The following is an 8,258-nucleotide window of genomic DNA, read 5'->3' as shown; positions in this document are numbered from 1 at the left end:
GTACACTTTGCCAGCCTGCCATGAAACATTCTTTAGATCATGATGACACACTTTATTTCGTTGATGAAACTGATAGGTTGATTTCGATTGTGTGCGGGGAGGTGCTCTCTTTAAATCCTTTGGATGAATATTTGGGGGAGTTGGAGAATGAAGAAGAAGAAGAACCTCATCGTCATCCTCCAATTCACAATTTGAAGCCACCAAAAGAGAGGGTATCCTGTACTAATGCTAAAGAAAAAGAAAAAAAAGAATCATTTATGAAGAGAATGTGGAGGGAGATCCATGGGAGAAAAAAGAAAGGTAACAAGCTTCATCCTCCCACATCTCATGGAGGAAAGGTAAATTTTTCGCCCCTCTCCACTCATGAGCAATTCGAGGTATTTTCAATGTTGTCATTCAATCTACCGGGAAGAAGCAACACTACAAGGGAAACCGGGGGTGGCTTCAAATTGTTTGAACCCCCATCAGGTAAGGAACAAGGTACGTCAGGCTCGTGATTTTAAACAAGCGCTTCTTGGGAGGCAACCCAAGCATTCGGGGGCATTTGTTTTGCATTTTCCGTATTCTTAGTTCTTAGTTCATTTCAATTTTCGTATTTCTTAGACTTGTTTGCTTGTGAATAAGTTCATGCTCATACACTTGGCACATTGCTCTCATCATTTTTATTGTGGTATATTTGTGCAACCTCTTGAGACACACATGGGTAGGTGTTAATTTATGTGCTAGATCATTGTTTTATTCATTTTAGTCGTTTTTGGAGAAGTCGTCAAACTTTCTTTTTCATTTTTACATCATTTGAGGCAGGTTTTCATGGATTTGATTGGCCTTTAAAGGTTTACGGCCATACTGAGCCGTATGGAGGCCGTCTAAGCTGACCACAGAGCCGATCCGGATGGCTCTGTGCTCACTTAAACGGCCCCCATACGGCCCCGTATGGGGGCCGTCCAAGTCGGCTGGGTGTCTCGGCCGAGGGAAGTTACCCACTTATACGGCCCCCATACGGGGTCGCATGGGGGCCGTATGGTGGCGGGGCTTCCCCCTTTAAGGCCTCTCATTCTGTCTCTCTCTCTTCCACCTCTCATTTCTCTTCAACTCCACCGAAATTTTCTCTCTTTTCTCTCTCGATTCTTGGCCGAATGTCTTCATTTTTCTTCCAAAAACTTCTCCCAATCCATTGGAGACTTCGATCTAGTGATCTTACCCGAGTTTAAAGTTGTTTTCTCAAGGTTTCGTCGGTATGCTTTTCCAATGACCTAGTTTTATTCTTTCCATTTTTTGGGCATTCTTGAGACTTGTGCATGGAATTTCTTTAGCAATTTGCTCGATTTGGATGATGTGAATGTTGTGAATGAATTTTCATTCAAATTTATGTACAAAATTTTTTGATTCCATGAGTATAGGGGAGACTCTTGTCAGTAGTGAATAGTGACCATACGGCCCTCCCATACGGCCGTATGGTCCCAAAAACCCAATTTTTTTCATTAGTCTCCTCTATCTCTACCATGTTATTTTTGAGTTATCTTGTACCCCTTTTTAGCTTGATCAAAGGTTTTTTTCTTCATTGTAGGGATGCTCTAACACTACAAGGCTCGCCTCCAAGCGCCCAAGAACTACCGAACCATCCTCTACACCCGATGAACCCGTCTTCAAATTGTCCCACCATCGAGAGAGATATGATAGATTGAAGACAAAAACCATTCGGGACTTTGTGCTATCTTGATTGGGAACTTGTGGACAACCTTGGGTTTGCAAGTCAAGTGCGGGATTGGCTCTCACACGATTGTTGGGATAAACTCTTTGCCATTAACGAGCCAACCTTCCGCTAATTAACCTTGGAGGTCTTGAGTACATATGAGGCGCGACAAGATGGACAATCCGTGCGTGAATAAGAAGATTGTCACCATCCGCTTTTCAAGCTTTTTGGAAGGAAGCGCAGATGCATCATTTGGACTTTGCCAAGTACTTGGGGATATATGATGATGATTTTTATCAAATCCATGCCCGCAAACGCCTTAAGCTTGATTTCCCGAGTGAGGGTGGATAGGAGCAACTATTGGGCGACTTTGGCGGGTGAAGATACGACCCGAAGGCCTCACGCATGATTGACCCGGCACATAGATTCATTCATGCCTTGATTGCCCGTTCTCTTTGGGGCCGGACCGATAGCAAGGGGTGGTCACCCAATCCGATATCTTTACGATGTATGGCATCTTTGAGAGGCGCCCTACTCACCTTGGCTACCTTGTCACGATGCATTCCTTCACCGTGGCTCAGTAGTACTCGATTGGGAACTATCTTTATTGGGCCCTATGTGACCAGATTGATCCGTGGCATGGGTTTGTTTGAGCAGATGTGAGGCATGACTATTGTAGGAGGTACGACACCCCTCGGGAAGGCACACATACGAGCGATTGGCTTGGTGGTTGCTGAGCGCATGAGGGCAGGCCCCCACAAAGACCAAACCACCCGGTGAGTCCAATCGTGCCGACAGAGCACACGAGTCGAGCCCCGAGGGCGCACCTGCTCCTACCACCCGGTACTACTTCATTACCCCGACTCGACATGAGACCCGAGGGGGATTGAGGGAGATTCGGGGCATGCGTCGGGAGGCAGTCGAGATCCGTGACCGCCTTCACCGGTCCTTGAGGGACGGCACCGACTCGAGGCGATTTTTCACCGCTTTCATTACCTCATACTATGGTTCCGCCTCGCAGACTCTTTCGCCACCATGCCACCACCGCCAGCACCAGATTGTGATGAGTAGCGGCTCGTTTGAGCATGGACACTTTTTTATCTACTTTACTTTATTTTGTTTTGTATTATGTTTTTGTTTTGTTGAGTTAGCATGGACCTCTTCCTCCCAACTCTTTGTGTTGAACTTTATTTTGTTTTTGTCTATGTATTTTGTTGACTTTTCCCTAGTCTCTCCCTTGTGTTTGTATTTGTGAATTTTTGTGGAATGATGATGTCCCCTTTTTGCCTCGCAGGGCATTGAGGGAATTTGGTGAGCTTTCCTAGTTTTTAAATGGAGGTCGGACAAGATGTGTATTGCTCACCACACCTTTTGTCGAGTCGTACCTCACGACGAACACAAGATAAACCGGGGAAGTTCTGTTTTTCACCCTCCTCTATTATTATTTGCATTGGCACTTCTTGCATGTTTTTCATGATTAGTGTACATTGAGGGCAATGTACAACACTAACTGTGGGGATGGGTGCATTTTATGTTTTAGAAACATTGTTTACATGCTAGTGTTACCAATGATGGCTTTATTCATTCTTGTAAGATTCTTTTAGCTTGGACTAATGATGGATGTGAGTTACTTGTTTTTTATGCTTTATTGAATCTCGCTTTCACCCCATAGTATTGTCTTGTGCACTCGAATTTTTTTGTTGATACACGAATAGCCAATGTGACTACTCTAACTCTCTTGTATGCTTAACACACTACTTTTGAGTACTTGGCCTTAGAACACTAAGTTCTATCCTTCAATGTTTTCTTAAGAACTTCTAAGTCTTGTTGAGCTAATCCGAGTTTTGTGGCATGTAGTGTACTACGAAGATGTGATCTAGGGTGAGAGTGAAAGTGAAAAAGGAGTCTATGTCGAGTATTCCTCCGCTAATGAAGCATGAATGTGTCTATGTAGACCGTAATCGAGTAGTTAGGGTGGCTCTTGTGCCTAACCAAGCATGTGCATCCTCTAGAAAGATTTTTAAAATGATTTTGATGCGTCTACGTTAGTCGGACTCGATGTGTTGAATATTGAGTTGAAAATAAAAAAACCCTAGTGATCTTTTTGAGTACTTACCAAAGGTTTTGAAAAGAACAAGGATTTAGTTTCAAGCTATAGAATTAGAAGGATCTTACTTTGCCATTGAAGTAGCACTTAGTAGTTTAAGACTTAGTATTCTTTGTATGTGGAGTGATTAGCATCTAGAGTCAGTCTCGATTGAAGTCCTTGAGCTAGACCCGGATCGTGGGCAAATGAGATAAAGGATTCACTTACACGCATCATACATATTAGGGGTGAGACAGGATATTTTTATTATGCTTAATGACTATAACTCAACATCTATGTTTCGTTATGCTTTGCTTTTGGAATCTTATATTTGCTTGAGCCAGAGGTATTGCATTTAGCCACTTCTCAGTCTCTTTGTTTTTCATGAGTTGTTTGCTTGGGGACAAGCAACGCTTAAGTGTGGGGATGTTTGATAAGTGTCTAAATGTAGGTGTTTTCATATATATATCGTATGCACTTTGCATGTATTTTGTGAGGTTTGATGCCCGTTTCGCGCTTAATCGTCTATTATTTGCTTTGTAGGGCATATGGAAGCCATGGAGAACAAGAAGATATCATTTTGGTAAAAAGAGAAGAAAACAGGAATTTCATACTACCCCCATACTACCCAGTATGGGGGCCGTATGCACTGTAGCAGCGGATTGATTTGGTGTTCTGTCCAGATTTCCATACTACCCAGTATACGGGGCCGTATGGAGGCCGTATGCACCCCGTATGGAACGCGAATCAAGGGTTTCTGAGTGCCATACGACCCCCATACGACCCCTATACGGCCCGTATGCCTCGGGGGGTATATATACTCACTTTTAGGGCTGATTAAAGAACTTTTTGCTGGCCGACTTTTGGGGAGATCATTTGGGAGATCTTGGGCGACCTTGGGGAGGAGAAAGAGGGCGAGAAAGCTAGAAGATCATTGAAGCCCAAGGTCCAAGGCTCTCAAGGCAAGAAGGCAACATCATTCAAAAGGGGAGATCGATCACGACTTGAATGAAGGAGAACCGCAGCTAGAGGAAGCGTCATTCGACATTCCTTTGGTGGGGGAAGCGTCATTCGGCATATTCTCGCCTCAACCTTCACCATTTCATCTAGGGAGTGTCATACTATGTCTTTGTTTCATGTTTTGCTTGATTGTATGCTTTGTTATGAGATGATGACACACTAGACCCCCAAGGCCACCGGGTGTTGGTGAACCTTGGGTGGTTTTATCATGTATTTTGGATGATTACTTGTTAATTCTATGCTTGGGTATGTTTGAGATCTAATCCATTGTTTTAATGCTAAGTGTTACACCAAGGAGAAATCCGTAGCTCTTTTTATGAATGATGCATGTAGATGTGACTTGCTCGCATGTATTAGGGTCATGAATGGATTAGAAGGGGATACTTGTATCATCACGAGAAATCAGGTGTTTGGTAGCCCTCCATGTAGTTTTTAATCCAAGAAGAGTAGGTTTATTCCTAAGCGAGATTTCCTTGTACTTAATGCAATCGTAGGGAATGTAGATTTGGAAGAAATTCCTATCTATGTTTGTATGGGATTAGGGTTCAATCGCGAGAAATTGGGGTTGTTCTAATCTTGGAATCTCATGGTCCAATTTACCCTTGCATCTTTAAATCATCATCCATGTTGCATGATAACCCCTCAAGGGGATCCACATCCATAGGCCTTTGCACTTCATTGATTCTCTTGTTTGCTTATTGCTTGTTCTCTCTAATTTGCTAGCAAATCTTGTGTTTAGTTTTATTTGTATTTAGTAGAGTAAATCCATCACTTAAGATCTTAGGCTAGATAATAGCTCGAGAAGGAGTAATAGGAGATCCTTAGCCCCGTGGAATACGATCCTTGTGTCTTTGCACGAGGTATTATTTGGCGATCCCGTACACTTGCGGGGAAGCGATCATGTACCTTGTCTTACCTCACGGGGGTTCATGAATGAAGGTTGCCCTCTTACCCATGGCTTGAAAGCATGATGTGCAAAGTCTCTTGAGGGTAGAAGGTGAATTATCAGGCTTTGGACCACCTAACAATGATTCGTCCAACTTCTTTGGTTTACATGCGTCTCCAACAAACTTGTAGTGTTTCCAGTGGCATCTCCTAGCCCTCTTCATTTTCCGGAGCACCTTCTTCAAGATCACCGATGTAGATGGTACTTCTTTCGTCGCACCAAGCATCATTACTTTTTCATAATCCTCCTCTTCGTCGAACAAACCTTCGTATGCGTCCGGATTGAACATTTCCTGCATGTATTCATCAACAATCTCATCAGTAGTATCATCGAAATCAAGAGAATGCCACATAGCTTCAGCAAGGCGGTATGTGAGCTTGTCATCTCGAACCCTCAAAGTTAGCTCTCCGCCGTCCATGTCAATCAATGCCTTGGAAATCTGCAAGAACGGTCTCCCAAGTATCAATGGTACATCCGCATCCTCATCGACGTCTAGCACTACAAAGTTAACTGGAAAAATGTACTTGTCCATCTTGACAAGCACGTCTTCAATGATACCTCTCGGATGTCATACTATTTTATCTGCTAGTTGCAAAGTCATCCGAGTAGGCCTAGGCTCATCCAAGCCTAGCTTTTGAAAGAAGATGTATGGCATAACGTTGATACTGGCCCTTCAGTCCGCCAATGCCATTTCCTCACCCAGATTGCCAATATTACACGGAATGATGAAGCTTCCCTGGTCTTTCTTCTTGTTCGGCATGTTCTTTTGCAATACTGCGGAGCATGAAGCATCTAAAATCACTGAAGCACTTTCCTCCAATTTCCTCTTATTAGTCAACAAGTCTTTCAAGAACTTCGCATACTTAGGCATTTGGGCCAATGTCTCAACAAAAGGAATATTGATGTGGAGTTGCTTGAACAAACTTAGGAACTTCTTGTACTGTTCATCCCCTTGGTCATTTTTCAATCTAGAGGGATAAGAGATTCTTGGCTTGAAAGGTGGGGGTGCCACCTCTTTCTCTTTGCTTGTTCCCTCTTCCACCTCTATAACCTCGGGTGCGTGTTCTTTTGGCTTCTCACTCGGAAGCCTACCTTCAACCTCATATCCACTTCTCAAAGTGATCGCATTCATGTGCTCTGTAGGGTTGGTTTTTGTATTTCTCGGCAAGCTTCCATGTGGCCTTTCAGAGAGAGACTTCGCAATTTGCCCCACTTGATTTTCAAGGTTATGCAAAGAGGTGGTGTGGTTGCGAAGTATAGCCTCGACTGATTCAAACCTTGTATTTGTAGATTGCACAAATCTAGTCAAGTGCTTCTCTAAGTCATTCATTCGGGTTTCCAAACCTGAGACTCTATTTTCCACCTGAGGGGCTTGTTGTTGTTATTGGAAACCCGGTGGCCCCATGGCCTTTTGTGGACCCTGATTGCTCCATGAGAAATTGGGATGATTCTTCCAACCAAAATTGTTGGTATTGCTATATGGGTTTCCTTGAGGTCTCATGCCATTACCTACAAAATCAACGTTCTCCACCGAAGCAACATCACCGATAGAGATCGGGCAATCGGAGGGAGCATGTCCTCCACCACACCCGGTGTAATTAGTCACGGCCGCCACTCTATTTGAAGTTAGAATATCTAACTTCTTACTCAAATTTTCCACTTGAGCCGCCAATGAAGTTACCGCATCTATTTCATGGAGACCGGCCACCTTTTTCTTCTCCCTAGCATTCCAATGGTAGCTGTTTAGCCCCATTTCTTCAATTAACTGACGGGCCTCATCTGGGGTCTTGCAACCTAAGGTACCTCCAGCTGCCGCATCCAAGAATTGCCTTGTACTCAGATTCAAACCATTGTAAAAGGACTGAACAATCATCCACTCTGGAAATCCGTGTTGCGGGCACTTTCTCTGGAGTTCCTTGAACCTTTCCCATGTCTCAAATAGAGACTCCAATTCCAACTAAACAAAGGATGAGATCTCATTCCTCAACTTTGCAGATTTTCCAGGAGGGAAATAACGGGCAAGAAAAGCTTCTACCATCTCCTCCCATGTGGTAATTGATGCTCTATGTAATGAGTGTAGTCACTGCTTCACTCTCCCCTTCAGGGAAAATAGGAAGGCTCTCAACTTGATGGCATCATCCATCACTTCGTTTATCTTCAGCATATCACACACCTCGAGAAATCTCTCTATATAACTGTTTGGATCCTCATCGGCCAAACCGTTAAACTGTGCGGATTACTGCAACATGTGGATGAATGCCGACTTTAACTCAAAGTTCTGAGCTGTAATCGGGGATGCACAATGTTCGATTGTGTCCCCAACACTGAAGGTCTGGCATAATCAGATAATATCCGCTGTTGCTCGTTTGGTTCTCCCATGTTTTCAGATCCTTCCACTTCCAAATCAGCTAAATTAGACTGTTCTTGCATAGGCTCTTTCCCTTTTCTTGTAAGTGTATGTTCAAGCTCAGAATCTCCTTCAATCAATATTGAGGGATTCCCTCGGGTCATAA

The 8,258-nt window shown here is 43.6% G+C and overlaps 1 non-coding gene across 1 annotated transcript; it reads left to right on the top strand.

Moving 5' to 3' along the window:
- Nucleotides 1-7,628: 7,628 nt before the first annotated feature.
- LOC120269760 lies at nucleotides 7,629-7,735 on the top strand. The gene has a single exon (XR_005539396.1). It is a non-coding gene; the product is annotated as a small nucleolar RNA R71 (small nucleolar RNA).
- Nucleotides 7,736-8,258: the final 523 nt, after the last annotated feature.

Source organism: Dioscorea cayenensis, chromosome 9 (assembly GCF_009730915.1).
Source record: "Dioscorea cayenensis subsp. rotundata cultivar TDr96_F1 chromosome 9, TDr96_F1_v2_PseudoChromosome.rev07_lg8_w22 25.fasta, whole genome shotgun sequence".
Classification (NCBI taxonomy): Eukaryota; Viridiplantae; Streptophyta; class Magnoliopsida; order Dioscoreales; family Dioscoreaceae; genus Dioscorea; species Dioscorea cayenensis.
Note: the sequence above shows the minus strand (reverse complement) of the source record. Positions and strands in the feature narration are given on the sequence as shown.